This window comes from Manis javanica, chromosome 12, assembly GCF_040802235.1.
Source record: "Manis javanica isolate MJ-LG chromosome 12, MJ_LKY, whole genome shotgun sequence".
In the NCBI taxonomy this organism is placed as follows: domain Eukaryota; kingdom Metazoa; phylum Chordata; class Mammalia; order Pholidota; family Manidae; genus Manis; species Manis javanica.
The window spans coordinates 68,809,226-68,831,825 of record NC_133167.1 but is presented as its reverse complement, the minus strand read 5'-3'; the positions used below and the strand labels follow the sequence as shown (position 1 = coordinate 68,831,825).

General features: G+C 44.1%; 1 protein-coding gene across 4 annotated transcripts in view; it reads left to right on the top strand.

The window, feature by feature from the left end:
* CSGALNACT1 (chondroitin sulfate N-acetylgalactosaminyltransferase 1) overlaps nucleotides 1-22,600 on the top strand; it is a 366,108-nt gene that overhangs the window by 10,220 nt on the left and 333,288 nt on the right. The window contains exon 1 of one of the 4 annotated variants that reach the window (XM_073218783.1): nucleotides 9,947-9,971. The exons of the other annotated variants lie outside the window; for them this stretch is intronic. The gene's annotated coding sequence lies outside the window, so the exon portion shown is untranslated. Of the gene's footprint in view, nucleotides 1-9,946; nucleotides 9,972-22,600 lie in introns of those variants that run through there. 4 annotated transcript variants of the gene reach the window in all.

Here is a 22,600-nt window from a genome sequence, read left to right as displayed (position 1 = left end):
ATTTTATTAACGCTGTAGCGTCGTTGTATCTGTAATCGTCTGAGAAAGAGGACAGGACTAAATAATGCATGGAGTGTCTGGGTTCAGAGTAGTAATTTGAAAGTTCGTGGCTGGTGTGCACAGTTGGAGCCTGTGAGATTTTACATTTAATGATTATACCTTTCCCATTGCCATCTGTCTCTCTCTTTAATAAGCAGTGTTCCTTATCAGGCCTGATTTATGTACATTGATTACACCATTATACTTGTTAAATATTAAAGCATTTCCCCCCTTGTGTGAAATCTAATTAGGCAGAGTTTTCAGTGCAATGGTGTTTTCATTCAGAATAATAGCCCGGTCGTTACCTGTGCCATACCTTAGCTTCCCGGATGATTTGTCTTCTTTCCTTCTGTCTGAGTCCAGTGTACTCGTATTGCACATGACAGTTTGATGAAGGGGTCAACACCGTTGGCCGTGAAGAAGGGTCATGCTACAAAGATTATGAAACCTTCTAAAAAGCAGTGGAGAAATTTATTATCTGTAGTTTGCATTTTTCATGAATCAGGCATCTGAACAGCTATATCTGATGAAATTAATCTGTCTTAATTAAGGAATCTTAAAATAGCTTTAAAGGATAAAAATAGAAGTTACAATGATGTTTGGGAGCAAAGAAAACCAGTCAGTAAGTAGTCACGTTTCGTACATGCTACTTATATAAACAGAATAATTTTAGATACCAAACCACCTGGAAGTCCATGTGATTCATAACTTACTTTTCAACTTATTTCTTCTGTGCTAGTTCAAAATGTACTTGCATTGCTGATTAAGTAACAGGCTTTTTATTAGCACAAGGCCCAAAATAAGATCCTGAGTCCCTCTAGTAGCTTTAAGTGAGCTGGCATCCATTCTGAGACAATCACTGTAATGAATTTGTCTTTTTTTGAGGTGTTCATAGTACTTTCTCATTTATTATTTAAATTTCTAAATAAAAAGTCTGCAGTCTGCTAATGGAGGCACAAACGTGGGCAAGCCATGCTCACACCTGTAATCCAGGGCTGATTGGTGTGAACCAGATTAGGAGTAGGTCTTGTTTATTGCTTATTATTCTTAGGGAGAAAAACTTTTAGGCCATCAGTTTCATGTAATGCATAGATATCATGCTAAAAGATTTTCCCTCTCAGTGGTCCCAGCAGCTTATGCTGGGGTTTTGAAAGTGCCTTTATCCCTTAACAATTGCAAATGGCACAGGACTGCTTTCCATTTATGCATGATAGAAAGCAGCCTGTGTATCTTTTTAAAGTGAGAATATATTTTGAGTTGTTTTTGAGTATGTTCAAATCAAAATGAGATTTGGCTCTGAATTAAAATATGGCTATAAAGATGGAAGAATGGATGGGAACTCACGGATCATCTGGTCTTATTTTTCCCTGAACGGGGAGGCTGAAGCCCGGAGAGGCAGCGTGGCTCAGCCCAGTTCACTGGGGATGTCAGCAGTGGAGATGGCACCCGAGCCCTGCACTGCCTCTTCAGGCAGCAGGGGCCCCACGGACAATGACGTTCAGACCATCTCACACTCCCTGGGCCCTTCAGGGCTGGGTACAGTGTGCCTCGGCCTGGGTGGGTTAGCAAGGTTTAGGAGGAAAGTTTGTTGGTATAATCAGAATCACTCTGGGGAGACAGGAGCATTGATTGTTTTATATTTGCAAATTGGCATGTGGCTGGAAACTGAGAACTCAAAGCCAGTGCCTGCCTTTGAGAGTCTTTGTTCAGTAGGGAGTCCGGCAGGACCAGACAGCAGCCCTGGGCTGTCCTAGGGGAGGTTGGCCGCTGCTGGGCCAGACCAGGCTCAGCTGGAAGGTCAGGTCCTGTGTTTCCAAGGCCCAGAGTCTGGCTTTTCTCAGCCTGCATGGCCATCATGAGGCCCTGAGTGAGGAGGATCCAGCTGCACAGGGTTCATTTACCTTGGCAGGTAACTGTCATGCTTGATAACAAGCATGGTGGTTAAGCACATGTGGTCTGAAGCCTAACTCATTTGGGTTAGACTAGCTGCCATATGCTAGTGATGGAACTTAGTCAAGTTACTTTACCATTCTGAGCCTCAGTTGTTTTGTCTGTAAAATGGGAATTGAAAGCAAACCTTTCGATTGTCCTCCATGTGTGACAGCTGCTGTCTCTGCTTTAGGGCAATCTACTTCTCACAATAACCCTGTGAGGTAAGTGCAGCCACTGTTTCCACTTTACAGGTGAGGAGGCTGAGGCCCAAAGCTGCTGTGGTGCTCAAGGTTATACAGCTGTTGAGGGTCAGAGCTGGGGTGTGAATCTCAGCAGGCCATTGCTCTCTGTCACTTTCCCTTGCAGCCTCAGCAGGATAAGATTACTGTGAGGATCACGTGGGGCAAGACACAGAAATGGTGGCTGTCATCATTAATTATAACACAGCTGACATTGCCTCAGTAGCCCCAGCAGTAACATCTACACGATCAGCACCTCTTTTCCCGCAGACAGCTCTGCAGGTGCCAGCTCATAGTCAGAGCATTGCTTTGGAATCACAGAAGTGACACAGAGAGCATTCAGAAGACTTTGTACCACGCCCCGATGGCCCAGGCAGCATCGGTATAGCCATAGTAAGTCAGCAAGTGGGGTCAGCGCACCTCAGTTTTTGGCCAAGACTCCTTTTCAGCTCTGCAGGCTGGCAGGCTTTTTTACCACAGATCACCCCGAGGTGCCGACGAGCATCCCGAATGCTTTCTCCTGTCATCCAGATGAGGAAGTAGATCAGACATGCTAAGGGCACTGTCCTGCCACAGAGCTAACCACCTCTCCAGAAATCCTAAGGACAGCACTCTGATCTTTGGAGGAAATCCCTCAGCCGGTTGTAGAAGTCATTTTTTGACTGGCTTCCTCCACTTTGTGTTGAGTTCATAGCCTATTTCTCAGACTGCAATCTAATTTCCAAATTGTTTTGTGTGGAGTTTAGATGTTATCTTGTGTCTTGTTTACTCTTTTTTTTTCTATGCATATATAACTTATTTTACTATAAAACTGGGGTCATGTGGTGTTTACAAATTTGTATCCTGCTTCCTTCTTTAACAATGTGGGCATTTTCCCATGTCAATAAATATTCTTCAAAAATAAATGGCTATATGACATTCCATTGTGTGAATTGTGGTAAACTCTGATTTTCTACCCAGTATTCTTTTTTTTTTTTTTTTGGAATCATTAATATACAATTACATGAGGAACATTATGTTTACTAGGCTCCCCCCTTCACCAAGTCCCCCCCACATACCCCTTCACAGTCACTGTCCATCTGTGTAGTAAGATGCTGTAAAATCACTACTTGTCTTCTCTGTGTTGCACAGCCCTCCCCGTGCCCCCCACGCACTATACTTGCTAATCCTAATGCCCTCTTTCTTTTTCCCCGCCCTTATCCCTCCCTTCCCACCCATCCTCCCCAGTCCCTTTCCCTTTCATAACTGTTAGTCCATTCTTGGGTTCTATGATTCTGCTGCTGTTTTGTTCCTTTAGTTTTCTTTTGTTCTCATACTCCACATATGAGTGAAATCATTTGGTGCTTGTCTTTCTCTGCCTGGCTTATTTCACTGAGCATAATACCCTCTAGCTCCATCAATGTTGTTGTGAATGGTCAGATCTGTTTTATTCTTATGGCTGAATAATATTCCATTGTGTATATGTACCACATCTTCTTTATCCATTCATCTACTGATGGACATTTAGGTAGCTTCCAAATCTTGGCTATTGTAAATAGTACAGCGATAAACATAGGGGTGCATCTGTCTTTTTCAAACTGAAGTGCTGCATTCTTAGGGTAAATTGCTAGAAGTGGAATTCCTGGGTCAAATGGTATTTCTATTTTGAGCATTCTGAGGAACCTCCATACTGCTTTCCACAATGGTTGAACTAATTTACATTCCCACCAGCAGTGTAGGAGGGTGCCCCTTTCTCCACAACCTTGCCAACATTTGTTGTTGTTTGTCTTTTGGATGGTGGCGATCCTTACTGGTGTGAGGTGATATCTCATTGTGGTTTTAATTTGCATTTCTCTGATGATTAGCGATGTGCAGCATCTTTTCATGTGCCTGTTGGCCATCTGGATTTCTTCTTTAGAGAACTGTCTGTTCAGCTCCTCTGCCCATTTTTTAATTGGATTATTTGCTTTTTGTTTGTTGAGGTGTGTGAGCTCTTTATATATTTTGGATGTCAATCCTTTATCGGATCTGTCATTTATGAATATATTCTCCCATACTGTAGGGTACCTTTTTGTTCTATTGATGGTGCCCTTTGCTGTACAGAAGCTTTTCAGCTTGATAGAGTCCCACTTGTTCATTTTTGCCTTTGTTTCCCTTGCCCGGGGAGATATGTTCATGAAGAAGTCACTCACGTTTATGTCCATGAGATTTTTGCCTATGTTTTTTTCTAAGAGTTTTATGGTTTCATGACTTACATTCAGGTCTTTGATCCATTTCAAATTTACTTTTGTGTATGGGGTTAGACAGTGATCCAGTTTTATTCTCTTCCATGTAGCTTTCCAGTTTTGCCAGCACCATCTGTTGAAGAGGCTGTCATTTCCCCACTGTGTGTCCATGGCTCCTTTTATCATATATTAATTGGCCATATATGTTTGGGTTAATATCTGGAGTCTCTATTCTGTTCCACTGGTCTGTGGCTCTGTTCTTGTGCCAGTACCAAATTGTCTTGATTACTGTGGCTTTGTAGTAGAGCTTGAAATTGGGGAGTGAGATCCCCCCCCACTTCATTCTTCCTTCTCAGGATTGCTTTGGCTATTCGGGGTCTTTGGTGGTTCCATATGAATTTTTGAACTATTTGTTCCAGTTCATTGAATAATGCTGTTGGTAATTTGATAGGCATTGCATCGAATCTGTATATTGCTTTGGGCAGGATGGCCATTTTGATGATATTAATTCTTCCTAGCCAGGAGCATGGGATGAGTTTCCATTTGTTACTGTCCTCTTTAATTTCTCTTGAGAGTGTCTTGTAGTTTTCAGGGTATAAGTCTTTCACTTCCTTAGTTAGGTTTATTCCTAGGTATTTTATTCTTTTTGATGCTATTGTGAATGGAATTGTTTTCCTGATTTCTCTTTCTATTAGTTCATTGTTAGTGTATATGAAAGCTACAGATTTCTGTGTTTTAATTTTGTATCCTGCAAATTAGCTGAATTCCGATATTAGTTCTAGTAGTTTTGCAGTGGAGTCTTTAGGGTTTTTTATGTACAATATCATGTCATCTGCAAATAGTGACAGTTTGACTTCTTCTTTACCAATCTGGATTCCTTGTATTTCTTTGTTTTGTCTGATTGCCGTGGCTAGGACCTCCAGTACTATGTTGAATAACAGTGGGGAGAGTGCGCATCCCTGACTTGTTCTCCATCTCAGAGGAAAAGCTTTCAGCCTCTTAATGTTCCGTATGATGTTAGCTGTGGGTTTATCATATATGGCCTTTATTATGTTGAGGTACTTGCCCTCTATGCCCATTTTGTTGAGAGTTTTTATCATAAATGGATGTTGAGTTTTGTCTAATGCTTTTTCAGCATCTATGGAGATGATCATGTGGTTTTTGTCCTTCTTTTTGTTGATGTGGTGTATGATGTTGATGGATTTTCGAATGTTGTACCATCCTTGCATCCCTGGGATGAATTCCACTTGGTCATGGTGTATGATCCTTTTGATATATTTTTGAATTCGGTTTGCTAATATTTTATTGAGTATCTTTGCATCTACGTTCATCAGGCATATTGGTCTGTAGCTTTTTTTGGTGGGGTCTTTTCCTGGTTTTGGTATTAGGGTGATGTTGGCTTCATAGAATGAGTTTGGGAGTATTCCCTCCTCTTCTATTTTTTGGAAAACTTCAAGGAGAATGGGTATTATGTCTTCTGTGTATGTCTGATAAATTCCGAGGTAAATCCATCTGTCCCGGGGTTTTGTTCTTGGGTAGTTTTTTATTTCGTTGCTGATAATTGGTCTCTTTAGATTTTCTGTTTCTTTCTGGGTCAGTCTTGGAAGGTTGTATTTTTCTAGGAAGTTGTCCATTTCTCCTAGGTTTTCCAGCTTGTTAGCATATAGGTTTTCGTAGTACTCACTAATAATTCTTTGTATTTCTGTGGGGTCCATCTTGATTTTTCCTTTCTTGTTTCTGATTCTGTTGATGTGTGTTCATTCTCTTTTTCTCTTAATAAGTCTGGCTAGAGGCTTATCTATTTTGTTTATTTTCTCGAAGAACCAGCTTTTGGTTTCATTGATTTTTTTCTATTGTTTTATTCTTCTCAATTTTATTTATTTCTTCTCTGATCTTTTTTGTATCCCTCTGTCTGCTGACCTTAGACCTCATTTGTTCTTCTTTTTCCAATTTCGTTAATTATGACATTAGAGTATTCATTTGGGATTGTTCTTCCTTCTTTAAATATGCCTGGATTGCTATATACTTTCCTCTTAAGACTGCTTTTGCTGTGTCCCACAGAAGTTGGGGCTTTGTGTTGTTTTCATTTGTTTCCATATATTACTGGATTTCCATTTTAATTTGGTCATTGATCCATTGATTATTTAGGAGCATGTTGTTAAGCCTCCATGTGTTTGTGAGCCTGTTTGATTTCTTTGTACAGCTTATTTCTAGTTTTATACCTTTGTGGTGTGAGAAGTTGGTTGGTAGAATTTCAATCTTTTTGAATTTACTGAGGCTCTTTTTGTGGCCTAGTATGTGGTCTATTTTGGAGAATGTTCCATGTGCTCTTGAGAAGAATGTGTATCCTGTTGCTTTTGAGTGTAGAGTTCTATAGATGTCTATTAAGTCCATCTGTTCTAGTGTGTTGTTCAGTGCCTCTGTGTCCTTAGTTATTTTCTGTCTGGTGGATCTGTCCTTTGGAGTGAGTGGTGTGTTGAAGTCTCCTAAAATGAATGCATTGCATTCTATTTCCTCCTTTAATTCTGTTAGTATTTGTTTCACATATGTTGATGCTCCTGTATTGGGTGTAAAGATATTTATATTGGTTATATCCTCTTGTTGGGCTGACCCCTTTATCATTATGTAATGTCATTCTTTGTCTGTTGTTACTTTCTTTGTTTTGAAGTCTATTTTGTCTGATACTAGTACTGCAACACCTGCTCTTTTCTCCTTGTTCTTTGCATGAAATACTTTTTCCATCCCTTGACTTTTAGTCTGTGCATGTCTTTGGGTTTGAGGTGAGTCTCTTGTAAGCAGCATATAGATGGGTCTTGCTTTTTTATCCATTCTATTACTCTGTGTCTTTTGATTGGTGCATTCAGTCCATTTACATTTAGGGTGATTATTGAAAGATATGTACTTATTGCCATTGCAGGCCTTAGATTCATGGTTACCAAAGGTTCAAGGTTAGCTTGTTTACTACCTTACTGTCTAACTTAACTCGCTTATTGAGCTATTATAAACACAGTCTGATGATTATTTCTCTCCCTTCTTATTCCTCCTCCTCCATTCTTCATATGTTGGGTGTTTTGTTCTGTTCTCTTTTTAGGAGTGCTCCCATCTAGAGCAGTCCCTCTAAGATAACCTGTGGAGTGGTTTGTGGGAGGCAGATTCCTTCAACTTTTGCTTGTCTGGGAATTGTTTAATCCCTCCTTCATATTTAAATGATAATCGTGCCAGATACAGTATCCTTGGTTCAAGGCCCTTCTGTTTCATTCACTAAATATATCATGCCAATCTCTTCTGGCCTGTAAGGTTTCTGTTGAGAAGTCTGTTGATAGCCTGATGGGTTTTCCTTTGTAGGTGACCTTTTTTCTCTCTCTGGCTGTCTTTAATACTCTGTCCTTGTCCTTGATCTTTTTCATTTTAATTATTATGTGTCTTGGTGTTGTCCTCTCTGGGTCCCGTCTCTCGGGAGTTCTGTGTGCCTCCATAGTCTGAGCAACTATTTCCTCCCCCAGTTTGGGGAAGTTCTCAGCAATTATTTCTTCAAAGACACTTTCTATCCCTTTTTCTCTCTCTTCTTCCTCTGGTACCCCTATAATGCAGGTATTGTTCCTTTTGGATTGGTCACACAGTTCTCTTAATATTGTTTCATTCCTGGAGATCCTTATCTCTCTCTGTATCAGCTTCTATGCGTTCCTGTTCTCTGGTTTCTATTCCATTAATGGCCCCTTTCATCTTATCCATTCTGCTTATAAATCCTTCCAGAGTTTGTTTCACTTCTGCAGTCTCCCTCCGGACGTCTGTAATCTCCCTCCAGACATCATCCCTTAGCTCTTGTATATTTCTCTGCAGCTCTGTCAGCATGTTTATGATTTTTATTTTGAATTCTTTTTCAGGGAGACTGGTTAGGTCTGTCTCTGCAGATCCTCTCAGGGGTTGTCTGAACTATTTTGGACTGGACTAAAGTTTTTTGCCTTTTCTTGATGATAGCGATGGCTGTAGGCAGGTTGCAGGTGTGTCAGCTGGGAGAAGAGGTTAGTCCCCTAAGCTGCTGTGGGTGGGGTCATCATCAGAACAGCGTGGAGCCCTGCAGGGAGTGGCAGGCACACCAGGTGCGCTCCTCCATGATAGCGGCGCCCCTGCTGGGCAGCTGTGTACCAGCAGCGGCCTTTGGGTCTGGCCTGGGTGGCTGTGCGTTGGGCTGGGATTCCGGTCAGCTGCTGGGACCGCGCCTGCTCCCTCTGGCACCACTGCAGGTGCACGCGGGGCTCTCCCACGTAGGCCTCTACCGGGCTCCTCTGACTCCACTGCTGCCGGTGCACGTGAGCCGCACGAGGGCTGTTTGGTTGCCACTGCTGTGGGCTCACACAAGCCTCTCCTGGGCTCCTGTGGCGCCATTGGTGCACACAATCTGCTCCTGGTCCCTTCTGGTGCAGCCACCCCTGGCACGCACTACCCCTCTCCTGCTACTGGGCTGGTGTGTTGGGGTCTTCTCCAGTTGGAGGAATGACTGGCAGGCTGTTTAGTGCTGTGAGGGGCTTCAGAGCTGCGCTGCCTCCCCAGGGTTTAGGGCGCCTAAGGTTCCCCGGGATTACCAGCTGCTGGCTAAGTGTGCCGGGACGACTTCGTCCAGCTATGGGGTCCCTGTCTCTTTAAGACTTGCAGAAAGCACTTGCTTTTCTTTTGTCTCTGGGGCACCAGTTGCAGGGACCTGCCCACAGGTTTTGCTTTTCTGTTTCTCTAATATCCAGCACCCCGTGCACCTTGTGTCTGCGTTCCAGGTGCAGACTTCTAGAGCTGGTTGTTTAGCAGTCCTGGGCTTTCACTCCCTCCCCATTCCGACTCCTTTCTTCCCGCTGGGTTTTGGGGTGGGGGAGTGTTCAGCTCCCGCCTGGCCAAGGCTTGTATCTTACCCCTTTCATGTGATGCTGAGGTCTCACAGATGTAGATGTATCCTGGCTGTTGTACTGCATCCACTGGTGTCTCTTTTAGGAATAGTTGTATTTATTGTATTTTCATAAATATATATGTTTTGGGGAGGAGATTTCCTCTGAACTACTCATGCCACTATCTTCCCATGATCCCTCTCGTGTCTTGTTTACTCTTAAATCCGTAAGTTACAGATGAATATATGTATATGGATGTGTGTACATTTTAATTTATAATAATAAAGTGAGCAACTATCCAGCTAAGCATCTAGAACCTTCCCTGTGCACCCCTCACACGTGCTTACTGGTCATCCTCCTTCCTTCCTCCACCCCCACTTTCCCCCGGGAGTATCTGTTCCTCCAAATGCTGTGCTAGCCATTTCTGTGCTTTTCTTGGGGGTTTTACCACACATGTGCTTCCTCACATAGCTTGTTGTCTTTGTGACAGGCCGTTGAATTGGAAAATTTGACTTAACACCTAAAGATAAGAGCTGCTAACATCAGCGACAAAGAGCAAGACTGGCTTTTTCAAAGGAAATGTCTGCACACCACTTTCACAGCTCCTGGAAATCCTCCTCACCCTGAGGGTATAAAAAGCACCAATACAGGATTTGTAAGGAGATTTACTCGAAGCCTCTGCTGTGAGTCTGCATCACCCCCTTTTCATGGAGGAAGTGGGAGGTGGGGTTGCTGCTCTCCACTACAAGCTGGGGAGAGGCCACCTGGGAATCGCCTTCCATGTCTCCTCCAGCTGGGAGCATGGTGGGCTGGGCCTGACTCTGCTGAGATGTTTTGGTGGTGAGGGTTAGGTAGGGCTCCCCCCACTGCCAAGTTTGCTGGAGTGCTTGTTGGTGCTCCCCATAGACCAGATGTGGCCCATGCAGGGGTGGAGAGCCAGCCTGGGACCGTTTGACCTCTGCCCAAGAGGCACAGCCAGCAGAGAGCTTTGGAGTGACGTCGGGCTGGGGTGGGGTGGCACACAGAGGAATTGAATGCATCACTCATGTCATAAGGATTGTGAGGGGAGCTCCTGGAGAACCCACAAAAGCACCCGTGAGAGATAGGGAGCCGGGTTCAAGTATCTGCTGGTCCAGAGAATGTGAAGCCATGTTTGCTGGTAATGAGCAAATCTACCTGCATATCAGTGGAAGGACAATGGTAACACAAAATAGAAGCTCATTTCTCTCGTACATAGACTAAGTCAGGAAGTAGGCGATTCAGGGGTGGGATGGTGGCTCCACACGCTTACCAGGACAAGCGTCCCAGGCCACTGGCCCCACAGCCCATGAATGTGGCCCCATACTCGTGGTCAGAGGGAGCTGCTGCAGCTCCAGCCATCATGTTATGTTCCAGGCATCCCAGGGAAAGGAATGGCAGAGGGAGGGTCTGGCCTCTCTTAAGGATTCTTTCAGGATACAGCACCTGGCATTTCTGCTTACATCTCATGAGCCAGAGTTCAGTCATAGGGTCATGCCTACCTCTGAGAGAGACTAGGAAATAGAAGCTTGTTGTTGGGCCTAGCTTAAAATTGGGATTCTTTTTTATAAAGAGGAAGATATTGGGAGGCAGCCAGCAACCTAGTTCACTTCATTTTCATGACAGTAGCAGTCAAGTGGCCTTTCTCTACATGTTCCAGCCCTGGAGGAGAGAGTAACAGCAGCCAGCAAGGTGGGGAGGAGGTGGGAGGAAATTCAGAAGCTGATGGCCCACCTGTGCATATCTTAGCTGGGCATATGAGACAGTGCACTGGGCCTTACTTAAAGGATGGATTAATACATTGACCTGAATATTCCATTTTCTGAATCACAATTGTTTCTTGTGACTTAAAGTAATTTTAGGGCTTCCTGTTACTTATACATGGCCAGAGAATTATAGGACCTGCTTGAGTAACAGGTGAAAAATACAGCACCTGAATATTATACATAGCTCAACTTTCTAAAGTCTTTATTGTACATAAGCACCATGCCATTTTCTCACCTGCAAAATATCATCCTTTAAAAATCACCTACTATTCATGCCATTTAAATTTCCCTTCTCTTGTAACTGTGTGGTGATGGATAGGTTTGGCAATATATACAAACATCATTACATTGTACACCTGAAACTAATGCAATTTAGGCCAATTATACGTCAATTAAAAAAAAACACACATATTCTAACCTAGTAAATCTGCTTCTGAAGATTCATCCTAAGAAGATCATCAGATTAGTATCCAAAGATGTATATAAAGCATGGTTATTGAAGCCCTGTGTATAGGGAAAATAATCCTAAGTACCAATCAATAGACATGGTTGAACCATTACAATACCTCCAGAGAAAGGAATTACTATTAGTTTTTCAAAATGATGATATAGATGATTAATAAGAAAATATGATTGAAATGCATTAATGAGAGAAAACTAAATAAATTTTCCTTTATCTCAAAAAGGTATCTCTTGTTTGTTTGAATCTTGTTTTGATTTGCAAAAGATCAGCATGTGTATATTTGAGGTGTGTGCAAAAAGTGTGCCTACATCAGCATGTGATGCTCCTGTGCCGATGGAAGGACCTGGAGCTCTTGGCACACAAATGCCTTGTGTGTTGCTTCTGTTACCCTTAGATTAAAATTGTGGCTTAGGGTTTGTGGAGGAGGTCAACAACATTTCATGGCAGTGTAACACTCTGTGTGTCCAAAGCTGCAAACTCCTGAATCAGAAAGTTTTGAGACAATGAAGTTTGACTTGGTGGTTATCCTGATCAGGGAATTGATTTATTCTTACTAATGGCAAGTATAGGTCTTTGAAGCGAAAAGTAATGGAATCTATTTTACACTTAAATAGAATCTCACAATGACCACTGGTAGAGTCCGGGCTTTGGATGTTACCTTATAATTGGTAACATACCACAAGGAGCATTTTCCTAATTGACGAGAGGGCTTTATAAAATTGTGTTTAGATTATATGGGTAGGATTTTATTTTTATTTCACTTGGATTTCTTGGACACCTTCCATATAAAGCACTACTGTATAAAACAAAAGAAATATAAAAGATTGGGTTTTGTTAGGGTGATCCTGCCTCTTCTCCCCACTTCTGTCCAAATGTTCTACTCTTTATCAAATTATGTTATGAGTGCTCAGAAATCATCTTTCAGGTCTGTGCCATCTGCTGTGTTTTTCAGCATAAAGGGATGTTTAGGAAGTATATCCATTTGAAAATATGAATATTCTGCTTTTTAGTTATTTATGTTTTATCTTCATACTCCCAAAATGAATTTGAGACCTCTACATGTTCTTCTTTTAAAAAGGAATGGCCAACAGGTGGAGAAAGACAAGTACCAAATGATTTCACTCATATGTGGAGTGTAAGAACAAAGAACAAAGAAAAAACTGAAGGAACAAAACAGCAGCAGAATCACAGAACCCAAGAATGGACTAACAGTTACCAAAGGGAAAGGGACTGGGGAGGACAGGTGGGAAGGGAGGGATAAGGGCAGTGGAAAAGAAAGGTGGCATTACTAGCATGTATAGTGTGTGGGGGGCATGGGGAGGGCTGTGCAACACAGAGAAGACAAGTAGTGATTCCACAGCATCTTACTACGCTGATGGACAGTGACTGTAATGGGGTTTGTTGGGGGGGGATTTGGTGATGGGGGGAGTGTAGTAAACATAAGGTCCCTGACATAACTGTAGATCAATGATACCAAAAAAAAAAAAAGAATGGCCAACAAATCCAGTATCAAAGTTACTAACTAGATAAATTAGGTAATTATTTACATTCCATAACAAAAACCCACCAGCTTTCCTTCATAGGATGCAGTAACACAAAGTAATATAATAGCAATTCATATGGCAAGGAAATGACATAATATTTTGAAATGACATAATTTATAAAGGTGCATATGTGAAACCTTTTTACAACTTGTTCTGTTGCCAAAAGTAGTGTCTGTGAATCCTTCTTTTGGTATAGATCGTAACCCCTTGGACCTTGGCGTGATTCTTGTTTCTCCTCTGACACATGCCCGTCGAGACCTGCTAAGTGCTGGTGTACAGGTGCCCAGTGCCCTGGAAAAGTTACATGAAGACAGCAGCTGCTTTTCATTCTGATTTCAGGTTGGGGAAATTTAATATCGAAGTGGAAGGTCAAGTACAGCGAGTCAGAATTTTTGTTTTCATGTTCTGGTTTTCAAGAGGTGGTCCCTGAGCTCAGTGTCTAATTCCAGTACGTGTCTAATGGTAGCTGATGGGATTAACCACAGTAGGCGGGTACTGTTCTTAAACTGGTGAGTCTTGTTGTAGAAATATACTCTTAAAAAGTCTCTAACTTCTATATTTCAGGAAATTAAAAATAGTGTTTTTGAGTGTAGGTTTTTCTTTTTAGTTAATATCCATCAAAGACAGGAGGAGGAATACAGTTAACCATTTTGTTAGTTTATTTGAAAACATGCCATTTTTGGCACACTAAGTTCTAGAAAAAGGGGGGAGCTGATTAAAGCTATATTGATCCAGATTACAGCACTAATTTACATTTCCTAATTCTCTTAACTTGGAAGATTTAGAAATGATTTTAAGAAAGGGTTTGGCAAATGACACTTTTTAAAGAAATGGACTTGTTTTCTATGTACTATCGATGCATTATGGAGGTCAAAACTCTAATGCCATATATAATTGAAATGCCAAAGAGTTGCACCTGGTCTGACAACTTGGCTATTATTTGATTCAGCATTTTGATTCATTTTCTAAATCATTAATGATGGCAACAGTTTAAAAGAAGCTCTTAGTAAAAAATTACAGAGGATGTTGACAAGCAAATATTTGCTGTTGATCAAGACTTAAAGCCTAAACAAGAGCTTTTTAAAAATGTACATAGCATCAAATTTACCATCTCAACCACTTCTGAGTGTACCATTCAGTGACATTAAATACAGTCACATTGTTGTGCAGCCGTATCCATTGTCCCTCTCCAGAACTCTCAGGAGCTTATTACTTTTTTTGCATTTATGAATCATTTTATTGAATTTTATAAAATTGGTGATTTAAAAAATTTCCTTACCAACAGAATAACATATTAAAAACCTTGTTTAGGAGATTCAAGATGGTGGCGTGAGAGGTGAGATGGAGAACTCCTCCCCAAACCACAAATAGTATGAAAATATAGTTTATTAGTACAACTAACCATAAAATAGCAACAAGAAAGAAGGCTGCACCAGACTGCACACAGACCTCATGAACCAAGTAGACCTCACGAAACAGGGTAATGTACCAAAGCCTTGGTCCGGCAGGATCTGAGCCCTTCCTCCACCCCAGCTCACCGGCGGGAGGAAGAGAAATGGAGCAGGGAGCGGGTGGAAGCCTGGGACTGCTGAACACCCAGCCCTGGAGGTCTGCTTTGGACCACAGACCTACACTGTGTGGTGCTCTGAAGGTTGCTGGGGTTGGGGAGCTGGGACAGGCAGAGTGCTTGAGAGACTGAGATTCCAGCCATTTGTGGAGGACGGGATCCACACCCAGCTGCTCTGCGTCAGTGGAAAGGCACTCTTAAGAGAAATTAAAGAGGACACTAATAAATGGAAATTCATCCCATGCTCTTGGCTAGAAAGAATTAGTATTGTCAAAATGGCCATCCTGCCTAAAGCAATCTATAGATTCAATGCAACTCCTATTAAAATACCTACAGTATTCTTCAATGAACTAGAGCAAATAGTTCTAAAATTCATATGGAACCACCAAAGACCCTGAATAGCCAAAGAAATCCTGAGAAGGAAGAATAAAGCAGGGGGATTAGGCTCCCCAACTTCAAGCTCTACTACAACGCCACAGTAATCAAGAAAAGACAATTTGGTACTGGCACAAGAACAGACCCATAGAGCAATGGAACAGACTAGAGAGTCCAGATATTCACCCAAACATATACGGTCAATTAATATATGGTAATGGAGCCATGGATATACAATGGGGAAATGACAGCCTCTTCAACAGCTGATGTTGGCAAAACTGGACAGCTACATGTAAGAGAATGAAACTGGATCAATGTCTAACCCCATACACAAAAGTAAACTTCAAAAAGATCAAAGATCTAAATGTAAGTCATGAAACCATAAAATTCTTAGAAGAAAATACAGGCAAAACTCTCTTGAATGTAAACATGAGCAACTTCTCCATGGACATATCTCCCTGAGCAAGGGAAACAAAAGCAAAAATGAACAAGTGGGACTATATCAAACTACAAAGCTTCTGTACAGCAAAGGACACCATCAGTAGAACAAAAAGACATCCTACAGTATGGGAGAATATATTCACAAGTAACAGATCCAATAAGGGGTTGACATCCAAATTATATAAGGAGCTCATGCACCTCAACAAACAAAAAGCAAATAATCCAATTAAAAAATGGGCAAAGGATCTGAACAGACACTTCTCCAAAGAAGAAATTCAGATGGCCAACAGGCACATGAAAAGATGTTCCACATGGCTAATCATCAGAGAAATGCCAATTAAAACCACAATGAGATATCACCTCACACCAGTTAGGATGGCCACCATCCAAAAGACAAGCAACAACAAATGTTGGTGAGGTTGTGGAGAAAGGGGAACCCTCCTACACTGCTGGTGGGAATGTAAATTAGTTCAACCATTGTGGAAAGCAGTATGGAGGTTCCTCAAAAAGCTCAAAATAGAAATACTATTTGACCCAGGAATTCCACTTCTAGGAATTTACCCTAAGAATGCAGCAGCCCAGTTTGAAAAAGACATATGCACCCCTGTGTTTATCACTGCACTATTTACAATAGCCAAGAAATGGAAGCAACCTTAGTGTCCATCAGTAGATGAATAGATAAAGAAGATGTGGTACATATACACTATGGAATATTATCCAGCCATAAGAAGAAAACAAATCCTACCATTTGCAACAATGGAGGGTATTATGCTCAGTGAAATAAGCCAGGTGGAGAAAAAGTCTCAAATGATTTCACTCATATGTGGAGTATAAGAGGAAAGCAGAAACTGAAGGAACAACAGCAGCAGACTCACAGAACCCAAGAATGAACTAACGTTACCAAAGGGAAAGGGACTGGGGAGGATGGGTGGGAAGGGAGGGTAAGGGGGAAATAGGGGGACGATTAGCACACATAATGTAGCAGGAGGGACACGGGAAAGGCAGTATGTGCAGAGAAGACAAGGTAATGATTCTATAGCATCTTACTAGGGTGATGGACAGTGAGTGTAATGGGGTATGTGAGGGGGACTTGATAATAGGGGGAGTCTAGTGACCAAAGTGTTGTCAAGTGATTGTATATTAAACATACCAAAAAAAACTTCTTCCCTTAACAACAATTTTCAAATACCTGGATCTAGAAGTTCTCTTCATTAAAAAGATTATATTTCCTTTATTGGAGTGTATGTCTCAGCATCTCTATGGGGTTTTTACTGCCTCACCCATTTTAAAAATGATCTCTCCCCTTGAAATACATTTTTCTTCTTTTATTTTTTTAAAGTGTCATTGATATACAATCTTATGTTGATTTCAAAGACATAGGACAGGGGTTCAACATGCACCCATGTCATCAAGTCCTCACCCCAGCAGTGTGGTCACTGTCCATCAGTGCGGTAAGATGTAACAAAACCGTCAACTGTATTCCGGGAGCTTATTTTCACTACTGGTTATTTTGAGGTGCTGCATTCTAGCTGGCCTATAGGGATTTCGTTATGCAAAGTGGCATCACAGGGTGCAGGTCTTTGAGTGGTGAAGTGCTGTGTCACAGAATGCCTGTCCGTGGAGGGCTGATGACTTCTGTCCTGGAGGGGTCCTCCATGGCCTCACACCCCTGAGCCCAGTGGGGTCCCTGCTGAGGTTAGTTCCTGAGAGCTGCTGCAAGTGTTCCCACCACTTCTCCAGGGTTTCTGCCCAAAGTCCTGCAGACGCTGGCGGGGGTCCTGGTGCTGTGACAGAGCCGGGAGTGGGGTTCCGCTGGCCTGGTCGAGAGCTGTTTTCGGCCTGCCTGAGGGCCAGGCCTGGACCAGACAGGAGGTGGGCCCAGGCAGTTGGAGTCTAGTTTGCACGAAGACTAGAGGGGAGGCGTCCAAGAATTGTTTCACAGAAAATGGATGCCAGCAGCTCAGAGGACTGTGCTCGGGAGAACAGTCTGAGGGAGGCGTGCTGGGCCCCGGGGCTCTCGTGGCCCACGGGGGTCCGTCCTGCCCTTGTCCCTGGGCGGGTCTGTGGGGGAGCGTGGCCGGGGCTCCGTGCCAGGATGGACGGCGGGCAGGCCGGAGCGCCGTCCCAGCCTTCCCGCCTGTGGGCCTGCCGCGGGCATTTTCCTTCCTGCCTGCCCCGCACCCCCGAGGGGGTCAAGGCCATTCAGAACAGTGGCCCATTCAGACCTGGTGACCCCTGCTTCAGCCGGCACAGGATGCAAGTTCCACAGTGCGGGGCATTTTTGGTCGTAGCAAAAGTACCTTCCACCACCTGCAGCTTCTCTCGGTGACCAAACGGTCGGCCTCCAGGGCCGGTCTGGGCCGGGCGTGGCCATGGGTCCCGTTTCCCTGGGTGCTGTCGGGCCTTCACGGTCCTCTGGTGGGTGTAGGGCGTTTGGGCAGGAGCGGTGATCCTGAGAGTGTGAAGATGGCGTGTGAGGACTTCTCATGTGGTTCCTTCTCCAGGAGGGAGAGCTCTGCTTTTCTGTACCCGACGCGGAGCTGGGATTGTAGATCGGGAATCTCTGAAGGCTCCGTGGGCACCACCAGAACGATTTGGAAGGATTGCCTAGCAGGTCCCCAGTCTGGAGGGCTCTGCTGGTGCCCCTGCCTGAGGCCTCCCCCTCTGCACGCAGGGCCTGGCGGGTGACATCAGCAACTTTGTCCTGCTCGTGTCCTTATTGCTCCAGCTGAGAGCTCATCTGAGCTCCCTCCACAGGGCTGGAGGCATTGCAGCATAAAAAATGATGGCGCCTCATGAAAAGGTGGCAGGCACTCCCCGGGATGGAGGGCTGGGGGCTTCCTCGAGGGACACCGTTCAGCTCTTCCTCCTGGCTGCTGTGGAGCACCTGTCAGCAGGGGCCCCAGGAGGCCCCCAGGGGCTGGGTCAGCTGGGGTCACCCTTCTCTGTGTGGTCAAGGCAGAGGTGAGGAGGGGGGAGGGTGCGCCTGTCACATTCTTAGGCATGTGCCCGCGTCCCTGCGGCAGGCTCTCCCTGGGCTGGGACGTCAGGACCGTAACAGCATCAGATGGAAGGGAAGGAAGCCAGAGCCCTTTGCTCTGGCTTGGCAAGGCCCGAGGCTCTGCGAGTACAGGGAGCCTGTATCTAGCCCAGGCAGCCCTCTCTGATCTGATGCCTCTCTCTAACGCCCTGAGCTGCCCATCTATGTTTGGATACTTCTCAGGACAGCAAACTCACTACTTTACAGGGCAGTCATTCCCAGTCTGGATGCACAGTATGAAAGTTTTCGCTGTGTTCTCTGCATTTTCTACCCACTAGTCCTAAGTTCTGCCCCACAGAGGCATGACAAACAATGGGTAGGAATGGGTACCAGTTGTACCTGAGCACTGTCTAGAAATACGCAACCAATCATGTAACAGGTGAGTAAGCAAACACATGAATAAGGAAGGGTCCGAGTGAGCTGTGTCCGCCTTAACTCCCTGTGTTACTTTGTGCTGTTTAACTGCCTAGGTTAGTTGCCCAAAGGCTTTGGAGGGTATGTGCTAATATTCAAAAGATACTCTTTCCTTTTTATCCATAGTGGTACATTTCAACTGCTAGTTGAACCTGAGGTCATATTTAACTGGTCAATACTGTTATGGAAATATCCTTGAGATAGTTTTAAAGCAGAAATAAGAGGAGATTTGTGTTAATTGCCTTGGGGAAATATATTCAGCATAAATAAGAAAGGGAACAGTTAAAAAGTTTCCCTTAGTAAACTTGTTTAGGAACTTGACATTTGTAAGCCATTGCTCCTTGGAAAGCTGGCTGTTTGCTTGAAGGACAATTTTATTTTAATCCTCTTTTATTTCACTGTCGTGAAAGGCCCATGTTGAAGGCAAGTGAAGCCTCTTGGGTGGAGGAAAGGGTTAATTTTCCCCCAGGGCAGTAATGTGCATCTAAAAACATTCCAGTATTTTTGGTAGAAATTCTAAGAAAGTATTAAAACTGGAGAAATGAATTAACAAGCCACCTTTTTATGCAGCAGTAGTTTGCCCCTGGTGGAATGAATAGCACTTTATTCACCAGCTGCATAAATCGTGGGCTGAAATGCAGAGCGAGCATGTGGCCTCTAAGTCAGAAAGGTGTGCTCAGATCAGGCTGAGGCTGTGCAAATAAGATCAAAGCTCTGACCCGAACCCCCAGAAGCATTTAGAATAAAATTCTTATCTTCAGCTCACCCCAGTGAGGTGGTGCATTTCTTTGGGCATCTCAAACAGATAATTCTTACCGTTACATTAATAATTCTTGCTCTACAAACAAATAACGCTGCATATTTTAGCCTTCATCCTTGTTCTGTTTTTATTTTTAGGGCCTACCTTTAGATGTGTTCATTTTTTCCAAGTCCAGTTGCTGAAATATGACTGTAAAAAGTGGGATGATTGTTTTGGAAATAGTGCAGAAAGTAGAATAGTGACTCCTTGTGCTAGTCACTACTGTGCCTTCCGTAGACTAACTCCCTAAATCCTCAGAACGCCCTTGTGAGGCAGGCACTGCAGTCAGCTCCATTTTACAGATGCAGAGACTGAGGCCCTGGTGGTGCCTTCCTCGCCAGGCTGGGCCTCTGCTAAGTGGCAGGGCCCAGGGTTAAGCCTGCGTCTGTCCTCAGTGTGAACTTCGCTCCCCACTAGGCACAGACCCCCCGAGTGTGGCTAGCAGAGCTACGGACACCCTTGTAAGGACACCTGCTGCTGCTGTGTTTAATTAGGATAAAGCCAGCAGGTTACAACCACGAAACTCCACAATAATTTTAGAGTGTTAAGGAAGTACAGGTTTTTATTTCCCCCTCAAATGGTCTGAGGGGAGCATTCCGGGTGAGCAGGCCACTTGTGCTGCAAGGAGTCAGCAAAGGGACACAGGTTCCTTCCAAATCATTGCTCCAACCTCTTTTGGGCACTGTTGCCATTAGTGCGATGGGGGCTGGATGGCATCCGTGCTCGGCCCCCGGCAGGGGAGGGAAGGAAGTGTGGCGGTGGCTTGCCTTCTGCCCTCTGCCCCTGGGCAGCCGGCCTGCTGTACTTTTGCTTGCCTCCCACTGGGGGAACCTGGTCACCTGCTGTGGCCACACGGCCAAACTTACTGGCAGGGAAAGATGGGAGCTGTAATCTAGCCATGGTTTTAGGAAAAAGGGGAGAGCAGAGGTTATGGGCAGCCAGCAGTCTTCACCACGTGTTTAAAAAAAGACAACAATTATATTGATAAAAGTAACTTCGTCATTGTAAGAAACCCACCAACTAAAGAAAATACTTCAGAAAGAGAAATAAGTCACTCTCAATTTTACTGAAGTGGAATTGTAGGAATCTAAATTGTCCATCATCCATTCCTTCCCACAAGCCCACCAGTTCCTTTCGGGGGATTACCACTCTCTCCATTGAGTCTAGTGGGGTCGGACAGCAGGCGCGCTGCCACCCCGACCCTGGCGGTGGGTGTGTGACTGGGGCTGAGGGGACGGAACATTCCTGTGCAGAGAGCAACAGAGATTAAAAATGCTGTTGCTTGCTTCTTCCTGGAGGTGGCACTCTGGCCAGCATTCCTGTGGGGGGACATTCCTGAAGCTGCCACCAGGAAGCCTCCAGCTTCCTGAGTTCCTACTTATTTACAAGTTTGGCTTCCTAGCTTTCAATCCCCAGAACTCCCAGTATCGCCATAAAACCCCTTTTATTGAAGGTAGTCAGAATTGGTCCCTGATGTTTACAGCTAAAGATCTCAAACTGGTAGCACTTGCCATACAGAGGAAATCTCTGCCAACATTTGACATACTTTCCACCATCTCTTAATATATTTTTACATAGTTGATATTGTATTGTTCACACAGTGTTATACCCATTCTATGAATAAGTATTGTTTCCATTTCACAAAAGCAGCTGTGAAATATTAATTTGCATGGATGAGCCATATTTATTAAGGTAGTTAACTTTTTTGTGTCTTAAGAAATTTTTTTCTCTATTGTGCATCATGTTAGGACCATAGGGCTATTTCATTTATTAAAGGTCCTGAATATTGCTGCATTAAAATTTAGTTTTCATTTATCTTAAAGCTTGTAACTGTTTACAGTATTAAAAAAAAGTCCAAATATGTGGCATTTATATGCTTTCTAACTTAAGCAATTCAGGCAGAATTACCAATATTTTGCTAGGAATCAAGGTCCCATGACCCTCCCTAATGGCCACGGAGTCTTTGCTGAAGTTCAGATCTATTAGCGCTTTGTCCTGGGCTTCATCATACTTAACTGAGCTGTGTCCAGAGCCACACTGGATGCTCTCCAGTGTCTTGGGGAACCAGCAGGTTGTGATGCTGATAGCCGTGTGTTTCAGGACTCCCCCAGCCCTTTAGCTGTGTGCAGGGTACGCTGCACCGGCAAGATGCACCTTGGAATTCTCTACCTGTCTGGTAATGGACAGTTACCCATGCTGTTAGGTGAAGACGGCTTAATCTGGATCTGATGAAGCTTATGGGTAAGGATGAAATCAAGGTCAAGTTAAATAGCAGCGGTCATGGGCAAAAGTGAGGTTGCAGTTCATGCATCAGACAGCCGTGATGAAGCCCCCCACCCCCTGCCTTCTCCCCCCATTCAGAAGCAGCAGGGGTCAAGGAGGGGCTGAGGGTCAAACTCCCTGCCCACACAAGGTGGGCCTGGAGATATGAGGGGAATGTGGGGGTGCCAAGTGCATGTGATGCCCTTTCCCTCCCACCTGTGCCCCCTCCATGCCACCCCTCTAACCTCCCTGAAGGTCATGCCACACACAGCATGGAGTGTGTCTGTGCAGGCAGCCCTAAGGCTGAGGGACCTGGGATGTCTGAGCGGAACAGACTTATGTCTGTGCTGAGGTTTGCACTCTCTGCATCGTCGTTGCCTTGTTTGTTAGCTGAGCACGTTGTGCAGGCTGGGTGATGGCCTCCAAGCTGGTGGCATCTGAATCCCTGAAATCACCAGGCATGTTACCCGACAAGGTGAAGAGGGCTTTGCAGAGGGACTAGGGTTCAGGACCTAGAGGTGGGAGATTATTCTGGGTCATCTGGGCAGCTCGATGTACTCACAAGTCCTACGTGAGTCAGAGGAGACGTGACATGGACGACAGAAACCCAGACTGGTGCAATG